Below are 24066 nucleotides of genomic sequence, written 5' to 3'. Positions count from 1 at the left end.
GATATTCAGAGCGGTCTCTACAGGATAACAACTGGTTGTCACATAGTCGCATAATCCTGACTCTAAGAAGGAAAGAAAGAAAGTACTGGATTTATATAGCACCTTTTACAACGAGTGGATGTCTCAAAGCGCTTTACAGCCAGTGAAATACTTTTTGAAAGTGTAGTCACTGTTGTAATGCAGTGAGCCGATGGTGATTCTTGAGAGCACGATAGAATGGAAAAGTATCTGTTAGCATTGGTTTGATAATACTACTCTGAGGAAACAAACCGCCGGCAGTACTGAAAAAGGGCCCTCTGATTAAATATAATCTTAATTACACGCAAATCAGTTGTACGATTTCTCACACATGGATGTCAAGATGTACGATATCGCGCATGTGGATGTCGAGATATTCAATTTCTCAGACTTGGATGTCGAGATGGGCCATGTTATTGGGGCTGATGGAGCTGGACAAAGCTGGTTCAGAACTGACAGGACAGGATGGCCCACTGGGTGTGATGTAATGCAGAATTAACACGAAAATACATTTTTATAATTTGATTAATTTTATAATGAGATTAATTGGATATTTCAGCGCATCTATTAACTCCTCTCTGAATTTACTCTGGATCACTCCATAAATACACGTGTTTGTGCAGGAACTCAAAAGCTGAAGACTATTTCCGGTTTCTTGGAGAATACATTTTGGGTCTTTGAAATTGGAACCTGAGAAATAATTATTCTTTGTAATTCGGACATACAAGAAATTTACAACGTACACTGTCCATAATAGGATGAAACTGCCCGAGATGGTAAAGTGTAAAACGATTAATTTTCTCCGGCTCTCCAACTCTGGGTCGCTTTGATTCTCTCCATTGATGTGGGCCCGGAGCCTTCTGCGGGTTCTGCTCGTCGCTAGAATATGTCTGACGGTCAGAGCATTGAGCAGCAATATCAGGAGAAAGTCATGGCGTTAAAATTCTGTCAATCCATTCATATACTATCCATAGAGGAGAACGATAAAATATTACTTTGATGTTACATAACCATGGGACATTGTCAGTTATGAACATAGGTTCATAAGTGAGATAAGAAGTGATGTTTTTTTAAACAGCCAGGGCACCGACCATGACTATAATCAGAGCTGCACTTTTCTCAGTGCAATATTTTGTTTTCAGTTTCTGGCATCATATCGCCACAAATCGATCGAAGGTGAAAGCGACTGTTAACCAGATGGAACTATCCGTGGCTACATAAATTAGGATAGATGTTATAGTACAGCCTGGAGTAGTGGACAGCAGACTAAATTGAAAATAAATTCCACTGATCCGGTTTAATATCACAGCGGTGATAATGACCAGGAGATCTGCCACTGCCATGGACAGCAGGTACTAAGTGATACATCTGGAAAGACCGCACTTTCCTCGGGACAGGATCACAATTATCACCAAGTTAGCTGCAGGAAATAGACAGAAAAGAAAACAGTAACATTAAGTATCACTCCTCCTTGATGTTTATTTATTTTGATCATATTTCAGCCTCGCGATGGGAATGATTCAGTGACCTGTCGGCAGAGATTGATCTGTTAAGATTTGAATAATGTTTGAGGAAGGGAAGCAGGAACAGCGAAAGTGAAGGAGCGTGGGCGGACTAAAGCAATGAATGAGGAGCAGGACAGTGAGAACAGGCCAAGGAGTTTTAGGTGCAACTTCGTGACTACAACCGTTTATCGTTCACTGATTGCCATCCATTTAATGACTCAGAATATCCCTTCAATAATTGCATGGCTAAAATCACACGTCAATCATGCAATCACTCAATCAGTTCAGAAATTCGATCATATAGACTCATAGATTCATAGAAGCTTACAGCACGGAAGGAGGCCATTTAAGGCCCTCGACCAACAAGAAGCTTTTCAGCTTAATCACACGTTCCAGCTCTAGGTCTGTAATCCTGCAGGTTACGGCACCTATGGTGCATATCCAAGTACTTTTTAAATGTGGTGAGGTGTTCTGCCTCTACCATCCTTTCAGGCAGTGAGTTCCAGAACTCTCTGCATGAAGAAATTCCCCTCAAATCCCCTTTAAAACTTTTAATTATTTTAAATTGATGTATCCTGGTTGTTGATCCCTCTGCTAATGGCAATTAACCCTTTCTATCCACTATATCTAGGCCCGTCATAACTTTAAACACATCAATGAAGTTTCCCCTCTGTTCCAAGAAAAACAAATCCAGCCTATCCAATCTGTCCTCGTGGCTAATATTCCCCACTACCGGCAACATGCTCGTAAATCTCCAGTTCAATCATCTCCTTCCTGCAATGCGGTGACCAGAACTGCACACAATACTTCAGCTGTGGCCTAACCAGTGTTTTATACAGTTGACGCATAAGCCCCCCCTGCTCTTGAATTTTATGCCGCGGCTAATAAATGCAAGCTTTAATTATGCCTTATTAATCACCTTATCTACCTGTCCTACTAACTTCAGGGATCTGTGGACATGCACTCCAACGTCTCTTTGTCCCTCGACACTTCTCAGTGAACCATTTAATGTGTATTGCCTTTCCTTGTCAACCTTCCCCAAATGCATTACCTCACAAACCTCTGGATTAAATTCAATTTGCCACTGTTCTGCCCACCTGACCCGTTGATAGACATTTTCCTGCTGTCTGCACCTTTATTCTTCATTATCAACCACACAGTTGATTTTAGTATCGTTTCAACGCAATAGTCAGAAATAGATGCATTTTAATAACCCTTTACACGCATCATTTCTGGACATTTGTCCGTCGACAGCATTTGTGAACCTGTGTTTGATCACCAGAATTAACTGTACTGATAAAAAGTGGCGGGAAATACATATCAAGACACACATTATTGACTGATCATTGTCGCATCGGTTCACTTCATATTTTTGCATTAGTCACACGATTCTTACTTTTTAAAAATAACGACTTTTGACTTGAACAGAGATTATTAGCTGAAGGCAGTGCGAATATAGATCTGGGACACGAAGTCACGCTGATGCAGAATAATGTTGTAATAAATTTTGCTTTGGACACTCGGGGAACTTTACAATTCCAATAAAATGTCACACTGAACAGGGATACAGAAGACACATACTCTGACTCAGGGAGATTTGAAATGAGACCAGAAAACCTGGAAGGTCAAGCAACATCTGTGGAGAGAGAAAATGAGTTAATGTAGCAGATCAGTGATCTTTCATCAGAACACAATGAACAAAGCGGCTGTGAAGCAAAATCTCGAAACACAAAATGCCAAATCGGGTAAAGATGCAGATCATCAGCAGAAACCGTGATATCCTTAACAACCAATGACTTGCTGTAATACCTTACCTGGAACACCGACAGCAGCGAGAAGCGGATAGTAAATGGCAAGTATTGGACTGTTTCCAGGTGCGTGCATTCTCTGTGAGAAACGAATTGCTGGAGACAGTAGCTCCAATATGAGATGTGGCTCATTCTAATGATCCCTTAGTTATACCGAATGTTAATCCCCAGTGAGCCAATCAGATTATGCAATTTTATTGTGAGCTACGGTCATTGAAACAAACAAATTAAGGCAGCCATTTTCGAGTTCACCTTTTCTACATTACAATAACTTCCAATGAATATTGCAGCATGTGGCAGGGGAAAAAAGACTTCCGTATCTTTCTAAGGAAAATATAATGTAAATCTCCATCTGGACATTCGAAGATGGCATAAAACCATACACAGCATAGAGGTCCGAGTTCAATTCCTGGTGTTTTCTTTTGAACTATGGGGCACAGTCTCAGGATAAGGGGAAGCCCATTTAGGATCGAGATGAGGAGGAATTTCTTCACTCAGAGGGTTGTGAATCTTTTGAATTCTCGGCCTCATCGGGCTGTGGATCCCGAATCTCTGAATATATTCAAGACTGAGGTGGATAGATTTTTGGAGTCTATGGGGAATCTGGGGATATGAAGATTGTGCAGGAAAGTGGAGTTGAGTTCGATGATCAATCATGAATTTATTGAATGGCAGAGCAGGCTCGAGAGGCATAGGGCCTACTCCTGCTCCTATTTCTAATGGTTTGTTATGTTCCTTAATCAGACCCAAATTATCTCAATGGGAGAAAGCAGTTGTGCGATCTAATGATAACTTTTGTCTCCCATCCTGCAATAAAGCAGTCATAGTGTAGTAGGTGGTGCTATCTTTGGACAGAGCACCCCTTGTTCTGCAGCAAACCGTCATACGGCAGAAGGGGTGCTAAAATTATAAAGCACATCCCTCATCATCCGATAAATCAATAATCGGGATGGTACAACTAGACAGACAAATAAGATGTAAACAGAAACGTGTTTTATCAATTAAAACATGCAATACTCAAATAAACAGGGTTGAATACAGGAAACAGCTAAAGAAAATGATGGCTGCTATCACATCATCAAACACTAATGGACTAATGGTTTGTAGACAACTGTGGCAGTAATGGGATCAGCATTTTTCTTTACGTGGTGAATCAGAGACTTATCAAAGATTGTATTGGGCCACTGAAGGGTGTTCAAGGGCAGGTTTCAAAGGAATCACTAAGAATGGTGGAAATATTACATTTGTACTTTGCATCAGTCTTCACCCTTGAAAATGATTCTCGAATATTAGAATTTAATTCTACTAGTTTTGTTAGCAGCATTACCAAAGATAAAAACGTTAGGGTAAAAATAATTAAGAACTTGAAAATAGATAGAGCAGCCGCGCTGGATGATATCCACCTGATGGTCGTCTGGGAGATAGGACATGAGCTGTGAGAGCTGTTGGCCTGTATTTATAATAGCTCACTGCTCTCTTGAATGGTTCCTACAGATTGGATGGAGACTAATGCAGACCCCATTTTTGAAATAGGTGACAAGACAGACTCGGGCAACTATAGGCCCATCAGTTTAACATCAGTAATATGTAAGATGCTTGAAGCAAACATAAGGGATTTAAGAATACTTGGATAGGGAGGGACATTTTAGGCATACCAATATGACTTCATAAAAAAGAGATAGTATCTCACAAATCTAATTGTATTTTTTGAAACAGTTACGAAGTTTGTGGATCAGGGAAGCCCAGTAGACATTGTCCACTCAGATTTCCCAAAACATTTTGAAAAATACCGCACAAAAGGCTTTTGTATAAGATCGGACCCTCTGGTATACGTTGAAATATATTGAGTTGGATTCAGAACTGGCTGGCAGGAAACAGTCAAAAAGTAATAATTGATGGATTTGAATCTGATTGTCGACTGGTCACCCGTGGTGTCCCGCAGGGGTCAGTGTTGGGTATATTGTGTTTTACTATTTTTAATAATGATCTAGATTTTGGGATTGCGCGCAAAACTTTTAAATTTGCAGATGATACCAAGATCTGAGTGAGATTTTGAATTATAGCAGATGCTCGACTGCTTCAGGCAGATCTTAATGTGCTGGGAGATTATGCTCAAGGCTGGAAAATTATGTACAACTTAGATAAGTGCATATTTATGCATGTAGTTAGGGCAAATGTTCACATTCTTACACCCTCCAGGGAAAGGTATTAAAGTTGGCGCAGATAGAAATGGAATTGCGCATTCTAGTACATACATCCTTAAAGTTACATGAGCAATGCCGTGCAGTTATAGTTACAGCAAATAAGGCATCGGGGTGTATCCAAATGACTTTTGATTATAATAGGACGTATACTGTTATGTCCTTGAACAAGGCCTTAATCAGACCGAGCTTTGAATACTGTGTCCAGTTTTGTCCTCCTCACATGATAGGTGATATTGACACTCTGAAAAGGAGAACAAGAGGGTCACGAGGCTATTTCCAAGTATAAAGCATTTTAATTACCAATATAGGTTGAATGAGTTGGTACTCAATTCCTTAGATCAGCGTAGACTTAGGGGGGATCTGATTGAGTTTTATATAATAATGAAGGAAATAGAAGGTTTTCCAACCGATAGTTAATTTCAATTAAATAGGTTAGGTTGGACCAGGTATCACACATTTAAGTTGTATAGGACTAGATCTAGGTTAGATGTCAGGAGGTGGATCTTTTCCCAGAAGATAGTAGACCACTGTACAATCTGTCGTTTCATGTAATGAATGCAGACTCACTGAATTCCTCAAGTGAAAGCAGGATTTGTTTCTGGCTGCGGTAGAGATCACATGTTATAGAATGGGAGGTACTGCAGGGAATTCAAGGCCAGAGTAATCACCTGGACTAGTTTCGATCATCTAGATGGATCAGAGAAGAATTTGCCAAATTTCTTCCCCCAAATTGGCCTGGGTTTTTAATCAGACTTTTGCTACTTCCAGGAGATCACATGGTTTCGGGCGGCGTGGGACAGGCTCAATGAACCAGATGGTCTTAACCTTTCCATCATTGCATGTATGCTCGTATCTTTGTTTGTAGAGTGTCCGTTCTCTTGCAGTAAGTCTGTCATATGGCAGTGGGCGTTGCTAAATGTATACAGAGCGTCGTTTGTCTTGCGGCAAATCAGTCAGAGGGAGGCAGGGGGCGCAACAATTATTAAAGAACATACTATTCCATGCGTTAAAAAATTAAGAAAGCAGTAGGGGGCGCTACAATTATAAACGAATAAAGATATTGAAAAAGAGATAAATTCCTAGATCTAGAGATGGAAAGATAGATAGATAGATAGATAGATAGATAGATAGATAGATAGATAGATAGATAGATAGACAGATAGATAGATAGATAGATAGATAGATAGATAGATAGATAGATAGAGAGATAGATAGATAGATAGATTGATTGATTGATTGATTGATTGATAGATTGATGGATAGAGTGATAGAAATAGAGAGGGATAATCTGCCAGCTAGGCAGATAGAAAGATAGACAGACAGCCAAGTAGATTGATAGTTACATAGATCGACTGATACATACATAGATAGATAGACAGACATACCGACAGACAGACTGATAGACAGACTGACAGACTGACTAACAGATAGATAGTTAGACAGATAGACAAAGAGGGCTAGAAGAATCTATAGATATATAGACAGACTGAAAGATAGATATTGATAGGGCACACAGATAGCTCGGTAGATAGGTAAATATCATGTTGAAAGCAACATATTAATGAAAGGAATGTCCTTGAAGAGAAAATGAGCGCTGTTTGCAGTTCGAGTTGTGTGTGTGGAAAAGTTACAATTTCAAAATCAAGTTATGGAAATGTCATTTTGTACTGACATGTAATGCACTGCATGGTGGGCCTGGTGACCAGAGTCTGCAATAACATAATGCAGGAGAGGGGCGAGGGTCAGGAGATGGAAACAGCAGGGTGTATTGACACTTGATAAATGTACATTTGGCACACTGTAATTAAAGAATGTAAACAACTTGCTCATCCAGTCTGAATCAGACCGACCTTCATCTCCTTTCCTTGTTGCTGGATGTGATGCTATGTCTCAGGATCAAGTGGACACTATCTCAACAGTCCTTAAAACCGTGGATGTACATTACGAGTCACATCAGAAATTATATTCAAATGAAAATCAGTGAGGCACAATGCAGGGATACATAATAACAAAAAAAATCGGAGCAGCAAGAGGCCATTTGGCCCTGCGAGCCTCTCCGCCCTTCAGTATGGTAATGGCTGATCTTGTACCTCAACTGCACTTTCCAGCACTATCAAGAATCCCTTGATTCACTTATTATCCGACAATCTATCGACATGTGCATTGAATATACTGAACGAGTATGCCTCCACTGCCCTCTTGAGCAGAGAATTCCAAAGAATCACCCCCCTCTGTGAAGACATTTCTTTTCATCTAAGTCCTGGTTTATCCTGAGATAGTGAAAGCCTAGTTCTAGACTCTCCTGCCAGATCTTCCCTGCGTCTACCCTGTAAAGCCCTGGATGAATGTTGTAGTTTTTATATGACATTTTATTCTTCGTAACTCTAGAGGATATAGGAGTAGTCTACTCAATCTCTCCTTATAGAGTAATCGATAGATAGATAGAGAGATAGGTAGATAGATAGATAGATAGATAGATAGATAGATAGATAGATAGATAGATAGATAGATAGATAGATAGATAGATAGATAGATAGATAGATAGATAGATAGATAGATAGATAGATAGATAGATAGATAGATAGATAGATAGATAGATAGATAGATAGATAGATAGATAGATAGATAGATAGATAGATAGATAGATAGATAGATAGATAGATAGATAGATAGATCAATCGATCGATATCTACCTGAGCAAGCAGGGACTAAGAGGCACCCGTCACCGTGCAGATATTACCATGAGGGTTTCAGACTGAGACACCAGTCGATGTACTGATATGTCCCTGAGGAGGGAAGTCATATGGATACCAATCAATGTCGAGATCTCCCCCTGAAGGAGAGGGAGTGAGAGAAATCAGTCAATGTACAGATATCTCCCTGTGGAGTGGAACTGAGGGACATCAGTCAATATTCTGATATCTCCATGAAGGAGAGGGACAGAGATAAACCGTCCATTGTACAGATAGCTCCTCAGGACATCAGACAGAGAGAAACCCGTCAGTGTCCAGATATCTCTTGAGTATGCAGGTATAGCCATGAGGGATAGGGGAATGAGGACAACAGTCGATATATTGATACCTCCATGCTTGACAGGGATGGAGAGACAGGAGCCAGTGCATATCTATCTCTCTCAGAGAGAGGAGACTGAGACGCCAGGCACTGCACAGATATCTCTTGTGCGAGCAGGGACTGAGGGACACCAGCCAGTCTATAGAAATCTCCCTGAGTTGGGAAGGGACTGAGAGATACCAGCAGTGTACAAACATTTCTTGAGTGAAAGAGACTGGGAGACACCAGTCAATGTAAATATGTTTTCCTGCGAGAGAGGTGGGGGTCATCGAGACATCTGTAAATATACAGTTAACATGCGGAGAGAGAGGGACTTAGATATTAGTCAGTGCACAGATATCTCGCTTTCTCACGTATAGGATGACATTATTTTCAGTATTTCAATAACTTTAATCATATCCGTCCATTTACAGGATGCAATTTCCTCCTTGATGTGTGAAATTATGCATGCTGGAACCTCAGGGATCTCTTGTATCTACTGGTTTCCAAAGATTTCAGAGAGGAACATCATAGAATCACAAAAGTTTACAGCACGGAAGGAGGCCATTTCCTCCCATCGTGACTATGCCGGTCAATCAGAGGCAAACCAGCCAAATCCCACTTCCCATCCTTGGTCCGTAACCCTGCAGGTTACGATACTTCAACTGCACATTCAAGTACTTTGTAAATGTGGTGAGGGTTGCGCCCTATACCACACTTTCAGCCAGTGAGTTCCAGACCTCCGAAGCTCTCTGCATTAAGAAATTCCCCTCAACTGCCCTCTAAACCTTCTACCAATTACTTTAAATTTATGCCCGCTGTATGTCGACCCCTCTGCTATGGGAAATAGACCCTTTCTACCTATTCTATCTTGGCCCCTCATAATTGAATACACCTCAATCAGTTCTCCGCTCAGCCTCGTCTGTTCCTAGGAAAACAAATTTAGCCAATCCAATCTGTACTCACAGCTAATATTCTCCACTGCTACCAATATCCTCCTAAATCGCCTCTATACCCTCTCGAGTGCAATCACGTCCTTCCTGTAATGTGGTGACCAGAACTGCACTCACTACTACAGCTGTGGCCTAACCAGTATTTTATACAGTTCAAACATAAACCACCTTTCTTGTATGCTTTGCTTTGCCAAATAAAGGCAAGCATTCCGTAAGCCTTCTTAACCAGCTTATCTACCTGGTCTATTACCTTCAGGGATCTGTGGACATGCACTTTGGACATCCAAAGTCTCTTTGTTCGTCTACACTTCTCAGTTTCCAACCATTTAAAGTGTATTTCCGTTCCTTGATAGCCATCCTCAAATGCATTACCTCACAGTTCTCTGGATTCAATACAAATTTGCACTATTCTGCCCCCCTGACCAGTTGATTGATATCTTCCTGCATTACGCAACTTCCCTCTTCATTACCAACCATATAGCCAGTTTTAGTATCATCTGCAAACTTCTCAATCATACCCCCATATTCAAGTCTAGATCATTGATGTATATCACAAAACGTTGAGATCTAGTACTGAGCCCTGTGGAACCCCACTGGAAAGATCCTTCCAGCCACGAAAACACCCATCAACCGTTACCCATTGCTTCCTGCCTCTGAGCCAATTTTTGGTCCAACTTGCCACTTTGCCCTGTATCGCAAGAGTTTTTACTTTTGTGATCAGTTTGCCATGTGAGACCTTATCAAAAGCCTAGCGAAAATCCATATTCACTACTTCATATGTTTGGCTCTCATGGACCCACCTGGTTAATTTCTCAAAAAGGAGGTAACTTCAACCAGTCAAACCCAGTGAGATCGGATTAACATGGTGGAGAAGCAACTGATAACTTCAACAACAAATAACCTTACATTGCAGTATCAACTGTTTTTGGAGAATATATCTTTAATTTACCCCAAATTTTGATCGGTTGCTCTATATTATTTGCCACAACATCAAATGGTTAGTTTTGAGAGTTGGAACGCAAGTCAACAGATCAGGGTCGGAGATCAACTCATCCAATCAGACTGGGCCCTCGATGGACAACGCCTATGACGAAGTGGCACAGAACAAAACCATCGTCCTTCCCTGTTTCCTTGTATTAGTGCTTGTATCGGGCATTACCGGGACCTCAAGTGCACTGTGGCACATCGTACGAATGAAGAAGGTCTCACAAGCAAGTGATGTCCTCCTTCTGGATTTAATGAGCACCGACTTCTTGATTATCCTGGTCTCTATACTTTCTCTTATACAATTTATCCTTGGAAGCAGATTATGGAGTAATTCCGTGATGTCAGTGCCCTCTTGCGTCCAATCAATCTTTATGGCAACGCACTTTTCATGACCTGCATTGCTATTACATGGAAACATAGAAAATAGGTGCAAAAGTAGGTCATTCGGCCCTTCGAGCCTGCACCACCATTCAATATGATCATGGCTGATCATGCAACTTCATTACCCCATTCCTGCTTTCTCTCCATACCCCTTGATCCCTTTAGCTGCAAGTGCCTCATCTAAGTCCCTTTTGAATATGTCTAACCAACTGGCCTCAACAACTTTCTGTGGTAGAGAATTCCACAGGTTCACATTTCTCTGAGTGAAGACGTTTCTCCTCATCTCGGTCCTAATTGGCTTACCCCTTATTCTTAGACTCATGTTGCTGGACTTCCACAAGATCGGGACCATACTTCTTGCATCTAACCTGTCCAATCCCATCAGAATTTAGCATGTTTCTATGAGATCCCCTCTCATTCTTCTAAATTCCAGTGAATATATGCCTAGTCGATCCAGTCTTTCTTCATATATCAGTTCTGCCATCCCGCGAATCTGTCTTTTGAACCGTCGCTGCACTCCCTCAAAAGCAAGAATGTCCTTCCTCAGGTAAGGAGACCAAAACTCTACACAAAAGTCAAGGTGCGGCCTCACCAAGGCCCTGTACAACTTCATTAAGACCTCACTGCTCCTATATTCAATAACTTTCGCTATGAAGGCCAACATGCCATTCACCGCTTGCTGAACCTTCATGCCAACTTTCAATAACTGATGTACCATGACACCCAGGTGTCGTTGCACCTCCATTTTTCTTATTTGTCACCATTCAGATAATATTTTGCTTCCCTGTTTTTGTCACCAAAGTGGATAACCTCACATTTATCTATATTATACTGCAAATGCCATGCATTTGCCCACTCACCTAACCTGTCCAAGTCACCCTGCAGCCTGTTACCATCCTCCTCACAGTTCACACTGCCATCCAACTTAGTGTCATCTGCAAACTTGGAAATATTATTTTCAATTCCTTCGTCTAAATCATTAATGTATATCGTAACTAGCTGAGGTCCCAGCACTGAACCTTGAGGTACCCCACTCGTCACTGTCTGCAATTCTGAAAAGGAACCGTTTATTCCTACTCTTTGCTTCCTGTCTGCCAATCAATTCTCTATCTACGTCAATACATTACCCCCAATACCATGTGCTTTAATTTTTACACACTAATCTCTGATGTGGGACCTGGCCAAAAACCGTTTGAAAGTCCAAATACACCACAACCACTGGTTCTCCCTTGTCCACGCTACTGGTTACATCCTAAAAAACTTCTAGACGATTTGGCAAACCTGATTTCCCTTTCATTAATCCATGCTGACTTGGACCGATCCTGTCACTGCTTTCCAAATGCGCTGCTATTACATCTTCAACGATGGATTTCAACATTTTTCCCACTACCGATGTCAGGCTAACCGGTCTATAATTCCCTGTATTCTCTCTCCCACCTTTTTTAAAACGTGGGGTTACATTAGCTATCCTCCAATCCATAGGAACTGATCTAGAATCTATAGAATGTTGGAAAATGAACACCAATTCATCCATTATTTCTAGGGCAACTTCCTTAAATACTCAGGGATGCAGAATATCAGTCCCTGGTGTTTTATCGGCCGTCAATCCCATCAATTTCCCTAACACCTGATTCTGACTGCAAGGGAACTATATTTGTCCTAACTAATTTTTTTCTCTTTACATATCTATCGAAGCTTTGCAGTCAGTTTTCATGTTCTCGGCAAGCATCCTCTCATACTCTAGTTGCCCCCTCCTAATTAAATCCTTTGTCCTCCTCTGCTGAATTCTAAATTTCTCCCAGTGCTCAGGTTTGCTGCTTTTCTGGCTAGTTTATATGCCTCTTCCTTGGATTTAACACAATCCCTAATTTCACTTGATAGCTACGGTTGAGCCAATTTCCCCGTTTTATTTATATGCCAGACAGGGATGTGTAATTATTGAATTTCATCCATGTGATCTTTAAAAGTCTGCAATTGCCTATCCACTGTCAACCCTTTAAATATCATTCGCCAGTCTATCCTAGCCAATCCACGTTTCATTCCATCGAAATTAACATTCTTTAATTTCAGGACTTTATTCTCTGAATTAACTGTGTCACTCTCCATCTTAATGAAGAATTATATCACATTAAGGTCGCTCTTCCCCAAGTGGCCTCGTAGAACAAGATTGCTAATTAATCCTCTCTCATTACACAATCTAGGATGGCCAGCTCTCTGGTTCGTTCCTCGACATATTGGTCTAGAAAACCATCCCTTATACACTCCAGGAAATCCTCCTCCACCATATTGCTACCAGTTTGGTTAGCCCAATCTATATGTAAATTAAAGTCACCCATGCTAACTGCTGTACCTTTATTGCACGCATCCCTAATTTCCAGTTTGATGCCACCCCAACCTCACTATGACTGTTTGGTGGTCCGTACACAAATTCCACTAGCGTTTTCTGCCCTTTGGTGTTCCGCAGCTCTACCCATACAGATTCCGCTTCATCCAAGCTAATGTCCTTCTTTACTATTGCTTTAATCTCCTCTTTAACCAGCAACGCTACCCCATCTCCTTGACCAATATATTTTTTTGTCCACCACATTAGGTCTCATGTCTGGTGAAGGCCTTGATGCTACCTCATTCTAGTCTATGCAATTTGGGTGGCAGTGTTGGACCTGAGCCTGATAGCCTTTTCATAATGAGAATTAGCAGATAAGGTTTCATGCAAATATATGCAATTATCGTGGCAAATTTTCATGCAATTTTTTTAAATTAAATTATTTCCGATCCTGATGTTGTTGATCTGCTATACTCTAACCGCAAAAGTAATGATAGAAGTGGGAGCTGAGAAGGAATCTATAGAGCTGATGAAGAAGAAAGTGCTGAAATACATTCGTGTAATTTTGGTGCTTCTTTTCTGCTTTGACCCTTATCACATCCTTGAACTGTATTTTGATTGTATTTTGAGATTAAGGATTTGCTAGATCCAGCGAATCCATTCCCAGTTTTTTTACAGGGGCAATAGTAAATTTTACAACTGGACCCTCCCTTCATTCATTGCCTTCCTCAATCCCTTGCTGTACATTTTCAGGTCTCAGAGCTTTGAATGGCGATCGCGCTGCTGCACTGTGTAACATGCTCGAAACAGTAACCCACACGCTCACATCAGCAGGGTCTGAGTTAGAGTATAAGAACTCACCATCTGCTTTTCCACTTTAAGTACGGAGAGAATGTGCTGAAGACACGGACATCAGGAGCAACAGTGTTTGTCCAGTTGTTGCGACTGAGCAAATAGGCTACAAATTATAGCAGATTGAACTTGCCTGAAGTGAAATCATTCCAAACTTAGCTTATGTGTCCATCAAGAACGAATGATTACGTTCATCTATCAATGTTACGTACTCATAAATTTGTTTTCTGTTGATTTATCTTACCGCGTATCACTATAAGTACCGTTTAACCATATGCATATCTATCCAACCATCCATCAATTTCCATCTTTCTATGTATGTTGCTGTTGATGCATCGATTAATATCTCTATCACAGAATCCTTCTACCATTATCTACATATTTATGTATCTCCATAATCTATCTATCTCTCTATCTAACTTTATTTATATGTTGCTATCTAAATCTGTTTATCTCTCCATCTATCTGTATCCATTACTCCTTCTATCGATCTGTCTCTATCGAATATTATTGGCCTGAATTTGCGGTCAGAGCTTTCCCATGGTCGAATGCCTCTGAACGACAAGAAAATACGAACCTAACTGATGGTCACGGAAGTTCGAACACTGGTGCTCCTGGGCCTCTACAGGTACGCAGGCATAAACGTCCACATATCCCAGGGGTGCACGCGTTTAGCATGTGACCCTGGGAACATTTGGACCAGGCCGACCAAACAAAAGGTGAATCCCAGTTATGTTCATGGAGATTCTACTAACTTTTGGAATCAACAAAAGCATAAATAGGAATGTGCCTGTTGGACATGGCCAGAAAAAGCAGCAAACCTGAGGACTGGGAGAAATTTAAATTTCAGCAGAGGAGGACGAAGGGTCAATTTCGGACCGTGGAATATTGATTATGAGAGGAAGCTTTCTGGGAACATAAAAACTGACTGCAAAAGCTTCTATAGATATGAAAAGAGGAAAAGATTAGTGAAGACAAACGTAGGCCTCTTTCAATCAGAATCAAGTGAATTTATAATGGGAAACAAAGAAATGGCAGACAAATTGAACAAATACTTTTGTTCTGTCTTCACTGAGGAAGACACAAATAAGGTTTCAGAAATATTAGTTCCTCCTTCTCGATGGTCTATCGAGAAGGAGGAACTGAAGGAAATTCTTATTGGACAGGAAATTGTGTAAGGGAAATTGACAGGATTGAAGGCCGATAAATTCCCAGGGCCTGATAGTCTGCATCCCACGAGTACTTACGGAAGTGACCCTAGAAATAATGGCTGCGTCGATGATAATTTTCCAACAGTCTATCGACTCTGGATTAGTTCCTATGGACTGGAGGGTAGTTAATGTAACACCACTGTTTAAAAAAGGAGGGAGAGAGAAAAGGGGAAATTATAGACCAATTAGCCTGACATAAGTACTGGGGGAAATGTTGGAATCAATTGTTAAAGATGAATTAGCGGCATTTGGAAATCAGTGAAAGGAGCGCTCCAAGTCTGCATGCATTTAGGAAAGGGAAATCATGCTTGAAGAATCTTTTAGAATTTTTGAGGACTCAACTAGTGGAGTGGACAAGGGAGAACCAGTGGATGTGATGTATTTGGACTTTCAAAAGGCTTGTGACAAGGTACCACACAAGAGATTGGTGTGCAAAGTAAAGCACATGGTATTGGGGGCAATGTATTGACGTGGATAGAGAAATGGTTAGCAGACAGGAAGCAGAGAGTCGGGTTAAACGTGTCCTTTTCAGAATTGCAGGCAGTGACTAGTGGGGTGCCACAGGGGTCAGTGCTGGGATCCCAGATATTTACAATATACATCAATGATTTAGATGCAGGAATTGAGAGTAATATCTACAAGCTTGCAGGTGACACTTAGCTGGGTGGTGGTGTGACCTGTGAGGAGGATGCTAAGAGACTGCAGGATGACTCGGACAGGTTAGGTGAGTAAGCAAATGCATCACAGATGCAGTATAATGTGGAAAAATATGTGGTTATCCAATTTGGTGGCAAAAACGTGAAGCCAGAATATTATCTGAATGGTGGCAGATTATGTAAAGGAGAGGTGCAACAAGACCTGCGTGTCATGGTACATAAGTCATTGAAGCTTGAAATGCAGGTGCAGCAAGTGGTGAAGAAGGCAAATGACATTTGGGCGTTCACAGCTAGGGGTTTTGAGTATAGGAGCAGGGAAGTCTTCCTGCAGCTCTACAGGGCCTTGGTGAGGCCTCTCTTGGAATATTGTGTTCAATTTTGGTCTCCTAATCTGAGGAAGGAAGTTCTTGCTATTGAGGGAGTGCAGCGCAGGTTCACCAGACTGATGCCCGGGATGGTAGGACTGACATCTGAGGAGAGACTGGATCGACTGGGCGTCTGTTCGCTGGAGTTTAGAAGAATGAGAGGGGATCTCCTACAAACATACAAAATTCTGACGGGTCTGGACAGGTTAAATGCCGGAAGAATGTGCACGATGTTGGGGGAGTTCAGAACTAGAGGTCAGAGTCTAAGGTTGAGGGGTAAGCCATTTAGGACCGAGATGAGGAGAAACTACTTCACTCAGAGAGTTGCTCTCCTGTGGAATTCTTTTCCGCAGAGAGTTGTTGATGCCAGTTCGTTAGATATATTCAGGTGGGAGTTGAATATGGACCTTATGGCTAAAGGGAGCAAGGGGTATGGAGAGAAGGCAGGAAATGGGTATTGAGGTGAACATAGAAACATAGAAACATAGAAAATAGGTGCAGGAGCAGGCCATTCAGGCCTTCTAGCCTGCACCGCCATTCAATGAGTTCATGGCTGAACATGAAACTTCAGTACCCCCTTCCTGCTTTCTCGCCATAACCCTTGATCCCCCGAGTAGTAAGGACTTCATTTAATTCCGTTTTGAATATATTTAGTGAATTGGCCTCAACTATTTTCTGTGGTAGAGAATTCCACAGGTTCACCACTCTCTGGGTGAAGAAGTTTCTCCTCATCTCGGTCCTAAATGGCTTACCCCTTATACTCAGACTGTGACCCCTGGTTCTGGACTTCCCCAACATTGGGAACATTCTTCCTGCATCTAACCTGTCTAAACCCGTCAGAATTTTAAACGTTTCTATGAGGTCCCCTCTCATTCTTTTGAACTCCAGTGAATACAAGCCCAGTTGATCCAGTCTTTCTTGATAGGTCAGTCCCGCCATCCCGGGAATCAGTCTGGTGAATCTTCGCTGCACTCCCTCAATAGCACGAATGTCATTCCTAAAGTTAGGAGACCAAAACTGTACACAATACTCCAGGTGCGGCCTCACCGAGGCCCTGTACAACTGTAACAACACCTCCCTGCCCCTGTATTCAAATCCCCTCGCTATGAAGGCCAGCATGCCATTTGCTTTCTTAACCGCCTGCTGTACCTGCATGTTAACCTTCAATGACTGATGTACCATGACACCCAGGTCTCGTTGCACCTTCCATTTTCCTAATCTGTCACCATTCAGATAATAGTCTGTCTCTTTGTTTTTACCACCAAAGTGGATAACCTCACATTTATCCACATTATACTTCATCTGCCATGCATTTGCCCACTCACCTAACCTATCCAAGTCACTCTGCAGCCTAATAGCATCCTCCTCGCAGCTCACACTGCCACCCAACTTTGTGTCATCCGCAAATTGGGAGATACTGCATTTAATCCCCTCGTCTAAATCATTAATGTTCAGCCATGATCTTATTTAATGGTGGTGCAGGCTCGAAGGTCCGAATGGCCTACTCCTGCAGCTATTTTCTATGTTTCTATGCTTCGATGTTCCTACTGACCTGCTCTATCAGTTCCTCTCTACCTGGTTTTCAGAGATCACATTGTAGGTGAGCACCTTAATCGTGGAGCAGTTTGCGGACTTCTGCATAGTATACTGACACAGTGCCCCGCCCCCCGCCCCCCACCCCTGCACCACTTCCAGCACGTGACTCTCCTGCGCTTTCCGATTCTCTATCCAACAGCTCACACTTTTGTCGTTGGTTATTTTCTACTGACCACGTATTTTCTGGCCTCGTGTCTCGACTTCGCTGCTAGCCACCTGTGACGGTATTTTCTGCATCTTCCCTGGGTCCCGATCACCTTGTTGGTCCGTGCTGTACCTTTCCTGGTCACAACCTACCTGTTGGACCGTGCTGTACCTTCCCTGGGTCCCGATCACCCTGTTGTTCTGTACCTTACTTTCCTCGAGTACCGATATTGCTGTTGGCCTCAGCCTCCGACCTCACTTCTGATTTGTGATGAACCTTCCCTGGATGCCAACTTTATTGCCTGTCTTGGCTTCCCGACCTCGCTTCTGCGCTGTGCCTCACGACCCTGCAGCTGGTCCGTGCTGTTTCTTCCCAGGGTCCCGACCTTACTGCTGGCCTTGGCTTCCCAACCTCGCTCCTGCACTCGGTCTCCGGACCTAGCTGCTGGTCTGTGCTGTACCTTCCCTGGGTTCCGTACTCGCTGCTGACCCCTGCTAAACCGTTCATGGGTCCTCCGATCCTCGCCGGCCATCGATTCCCACCGGTCCTCCGATTCTCCATTCCCGCCGTCACCCAGCAACTGGTGCCACGTATTTTTACCGGGGTTTTACCCGTTTTCTTGCCAATCGCTGCCCGACTTGGATGGATTGGAGACACCCGGTGTTTGCGCCACACACACCTTGACACCCATGCAGCAGAGCCTCGTCTCCAATCATCTTGCATCCCCTTGCCATTGGACCAAGACTTAGTCTGTCAGGTTCGGTGGTAGCTCGTGTGCAAGGGACACACCTCAGTAATATAATTCATGCAGGGGTATCTTCTAACCTTTAAAATGAAGTTCAGGACCTGAAAACTTTAGGACCCTCATGGACAATCCCAACATTAACAGACAAGAACGTCATACTGCTGCCATTGCCCGGGAACTGAGATGCTTCGACATCGACAACACTGCCCTGAGTGATACAATGTGGGCAGGACAAGGTCAGCTCAAGGAACTAGGTGGTTGATACACATTCTCAAACGGCACACCAGAAGAATAACACCGTCTCAATGGGGCATACGCACCAACCATGGAAACTACGGACACGGACAAAGCGGAATTCTACTCAAGCCTGAAACAATCCCTGTCCCGACTCCCAATAGGCAACACGCTGATTATTCTTGATGACTTTAACGGCAGAGTTGCAAAGGACACAGACCTCACGAGAGGGGTGATTGCCAGGGAAGGAGTAGGGAAAACCAACTCCAATGGAATCCTCCTCCTGAGGAATTGCTCATAACATGGCCTTGTCATATCCAACACCTTGATTCGTCAGAATGACTACTACAAGGCCACATCGCAACACCCTCGTTCCAGGCACTGGCATCCGATTGAGGGACCACAAGGATGTCCGCATCACTCATGACATGACAGGAGCTGCTGACTGTTGCATTGACCACCGCCTAATCCGTTCTATTATCTCCATCAATATAGCCTCAAAACAGCAGGGGCAACATAAATCCTGCCGTAAAAAATCAACATTGAAGGTCTCAAAGACCCTGCAAAGAAAGTCCTAATCAGCCAACTGCTCACAGCCTACCTAACGACTTCCAATCAACCAAAGCCGCAGAGTGTCCATAGTGCCTGTTCTGCCCTAAATCCACTAAAATTAGCATCTGCGAATAAACACTTGGCTACAATACCAGAAAATATCAAAACTGGTTCGATGCGAATGACCAAGAGATCCAGGAGCTAATAAACCGCAAACGCAAATCATTTCTGAATTGGAAACAACACCACAACTCGAGTGAAAGCAAGCAGTTCTAGAGACAACTAAAGGCTGATGTACAACAAAAAACTCGTGACATAAGAACAAATGATGGGTGGAAAACGCGCAGGAGATCCAGCAATTAGCTGACAATCATGACGTGCGTGGATTTCTTTTAGCACAATCAAGATCACCTACGGGCCAAGCACACTGTCCGATTCTGCAGAGAACCGAGAATGGAGGAGTGCTCTTCATGGACAGAGAGGCAGTCATTAGCCACATGAAGGAGCACTTTGTGGATCTCCTCAACGAAGCCTCTGTCTTTGATGTGAGTGTCCTTGAACCCATCCCACAACATATAACCCGTCACCACATCGGTAAAATCCTGACCCAGCACGAGAGTGAAAAGGCTATCTGACAACTAAAGAACAACAAGGCCTCAGGAATCCCCGCCGAAGCACTAACATATGGTGGAGTAATACACTTGGCGCGAATTCATGTCCTCATATCCCTTAACTGGACGGAGGAGAGCATACCAGGGCCTCTCAAAGATGCCGTAATCGTGCCCATCTTCAAGAAAGGTGACAAGTTCAATTGCAGTAATTACAGAAATCCGCAGGGAATATTATCGCACAAGTCATCCTCAATTATCTCCTCCCAATGACTGAAGAGCTCCTCCCACAGTCGAAATGCGGATTCCACAAACTAAGGGGCACAATGGGCATGATATTCACCGTGTGACAATTCCACGAAAAATGTATAGAGCTACTTCAATCTCTGTACATCGCTTACTTTGCTCTCACAAAGGTCTCCGAATCCGTCAACCATGAGGGATTATGGAGTGTCATTGTTGAAAAAAAATATGTAGTGGGAACCTAATTGGTTAATAAGGGGACCTTTTGTAAGCTGAACATGTTAAAAGTGCAGGCTTAGCAGTTTAGAACAAAGGGCAGAAATTTCAACTTGAGACTTCAGATATGGTGGTTTAGAACCACCGAACGTGAGATGTATTGTCTTGATACTGAAACATTTGAGATAACGGAAAGCATCTTCCAAAGTATACGTGCGAGACTCTGATCGCTTTGGAAGAGACATGGGTGTATACATTAACCAGTCACATGGGCAGAGCCAACGGTTGAACAGCTGCTAGTCACAGACATATATGGATGTTTTTTATCATTGTAAATTGTCAAGCTTACGCTTCCGCACAATCATTTATAAAACCTGATGCAATTGTTTATCGGAGAGAGCCTTTGCTAATATTCTCTCCCCTGCATGCTTGTAATAACGTTTCTCACATCATAGCCTGCCCACGACCCAGGGTAGTTTCTTTCCACATCAACAACTGAGGAGTACTGTGAGGTAAGATGAGGTGGAGCAATTGGAATGATGTAAAAAAAAATCAGAAGCCACTATCAACCAGGACCCAGAGATTGTTTTTCACTCTTGAAGCATGCTGCCAGTGCGTCTGCCATATAATACCGGAAATTGGGTTTTTGAAGTCCTTTTAATTGGACTCTGGATTTGTGGGACATGAATACACCAGAATTGTAAATTAGGCTATATTTTACTGTCTGATACAAGCATTATTTTGCTTTCGATGATTACTAGTCGAAATCACCTAGCATTTTATATAGTGACCAAGAAACAAGTGTAGTTATCAGTTTAAATGGAGTTGGAAAGCTGAGGGAGAATTAAGATCAGAGATATGCAGAAATAATTCATCAATGATATAGATACAGGAATTGAGAGTAATATCTCCAAGTTTGCAGATGACACTAAGCTGGGTGGCAGTTTGAGCTGTGAGGAGGATGCTAAGAGGCTGCAGGGTTAATTAGACAGGTCAGTTGAGTGGGCAACTGCATTAAAGATGCAGTATAATGTGGATAAATGTGCGGTTATCCAATTTGGTGGCAAAAACATGAAGGCAGATTATTATCTGAATGTTGGCAGATTAGTTAAAGGGGATGTGCAACGAGACCTGGGTGTCATGGTACATCAGTCATTGAAGGTTGAAATGCAGGTGCAGCAAGCGGTGAAGAAGGCAAATGGCATGTTGGCGTTCCTGGCTAGGGGATTTGAGTATGGGAGCAGGGAGGTCTTGCGGCAGCTCGACAGGGCCTTGGTGAGGCCTCACCTGGAATATTGTGTTCACTTTTGGTCTCCTAATCTGAGGAAGGACGTTCTTGCTATTGAGGGAGTGCAGCGAAGGTTCACCAGACTGATGCCCGGGATGGCAGGACTGACATATGAGGAGAGACTGGATCGAATGGGCGTCTATTCGCTGGAGTCTAGAAGAATGATAGGGGATCTCATAGAAACATATACATTTCTGACAGGACTGGACAGGTTAGATGCAAGCAGAATGTTCACGATGTTGGGGGAGTCCAGAACCAGGGGTCACAGTCTAATGATAAAGTGTAAGCCATTTAGGACCAAGATGAGGAGGAACCTCTTCACTCAGAGAGTTGTTAACCTGTGGAATTCTTTTCTGCAGAGAGTTGTTGAGGTCAGTTCGTTAGATATATTCAAGCGGGAGTTGATTATGGACCTTACGACTAAAGGGATCAAGAGGTATGGAGAGAAGGCAGGATCTTATTGAATGGTGGTGTAGGCTCGAAGGGCCAATGGCCTATTCCTGCACCTATTTTCTATGTTTCTATATTTCTATGTTCCTACTGACCTGCTCCCTCAGGTCCTCAGTGTAGGTGAGCACTTTAATCTTGGAGCGGTTTGCAGAATTGTGCATAGAATATTAACAATGTGCTTCCCCCACCCCCCGCGCCAGCCCCGCACCAGCACCAGCACGCGGCTCTCCTGCGCTTTCCTATTCTCTCTCCAACCGCACACACTTTTGTCGTTGGTTGTTTTCTAGTGACAACATTTAATCTGGGCTCGTGTCTCGACCTCGCTGCTCGCCTCGGGTCCCGGCCATGCTGCTAGCCTCCTGTGCCAAACTCCCTGATGGTCTTTTCTGTATCTTCCTTGCGTCCTGACCTCCTTGTTGGACCGTGCTGTACCTTCCTTGGATCCAGCCCACCCTGTTGTTCTGTGCTGCTCTGTACTTCCTCGTGTCCTGACCTCGCTGTGGGTCTCAGCCTCCCACCTCACTGTTGGTTCGTGCAGTACCTTCCCTGGTTCCCGAGCTTACTGCCGGCCTTGGTTTACCGACCTCGCTGCTGCGCTCTGCCTCCCGGCCCTGCTGCGGGTCCATGCTGTACCTTCCCTGGGTCCCGAGCTTACTGCTGGCCTTGGCTTCCCGACCTCGCTGCAGCATTTGGACTCCGGATCCTGCTGCTGGTCTGTGTTCTACCTTCCCTGGATTCTGTCCTTGCTGATGACCCGTTCTGAACCGTTCCTGGGTCCCGACCTCACTGGTTGTCCGTGCTGACTCTTTCCTGGGTCCTCGCGACCCGCCGATTACTGCCAGTCCTCCGATCCTCGCCGGCAATCGTTTCCCACCAGTCTTCCAATTCTGTGGGCCCGCTGTCACCCGGCAACTGGTGCCGCATTTTCTTTACCGGGATTTTACCGGTTTTCTTGCCAATCGCTGCCCGACTTGGACGGACTGGAGACGCCGGGTGTTTGCGCCACATACATCTTCACCGACTGCCAGTGCGTCCGCCTGCATAATGCCAGAAATGGGGTTTTTGAGGTCCTTTTAATTGGACTCTTGATGTGTGGGACATGAATGCACCAGAATTGTAAATTAGAATATATTTTAATGCCTGATACAAGCATTATTGTTGCTTTAGATGATTACAAGTGGAACTCACCTGGCATTTTATATAGGGCGCAAAAAACAAGTGTAGTGCTCAGTTTAAATGGGGTTGGAAAGCTGCGGGAGAATTAGACCAGAAATAATTGCAGAAATAAGTCTTCTCCATTTTAAAGTTATACATGCTGCATTCGTTTCATTATATTATGTTTTGGTTTCATGTTATTACCTTTAGGTAAATAACAAGAGTTAGTGTATTTTGGGAAGGAGAGAAGTAGATTTGTATCGAAAATCGGGCATTGCTTGCTGTCGAGGCGGGGAAGGCTGGAGATGCAAAACTGAGGCACTACAGCGCCACCGCTATCGGGAGAGTGTAATCAAAGCGTGGCACGTTTGCATAAGCAGTTTCCATTATAATTGTAGAGATAGGAATATAAAATGCGAGAAGTTCGCACAAAGATCGCAAAGATATAAGATTTCTACGATATTATAGATAGATATATGGGTCCTGAATTTGAGGTCTGAGGCATACACCCGGAGTACGC

General features: G+C 43.1%; 1 pseudogene; it reads right to left on the bottom strand.

Moving 5' to 3' along the window:
- Positions 1-532: 532 nt before the first annotated feature.
- LOC139235525 (probable G-protein coupled receptor 139) lies at positions 533-3407 on the bottom strand (annotated as a pseudogene).
- Positions 3408-24066: the final 20659 nt, after the last annotated feature.

This window comes from Pristiophorus japonicus, chromosome 23, assembly GCF_044704955.1.
Source record: "Pristiophorus japonicus isolate sPriJap1 chromosome 23, sPriJap1.hap1, whole genome shotgun sequence".
NCBI lineage: Eukaryota > Metazoa > Chordata > Chondrichthyes > Pristiophoridae > Pristiophorus > Pristiophorus japonicus.
This window is presented reverse-complemented; position numbering and strand designations above follow the sequence as displayed.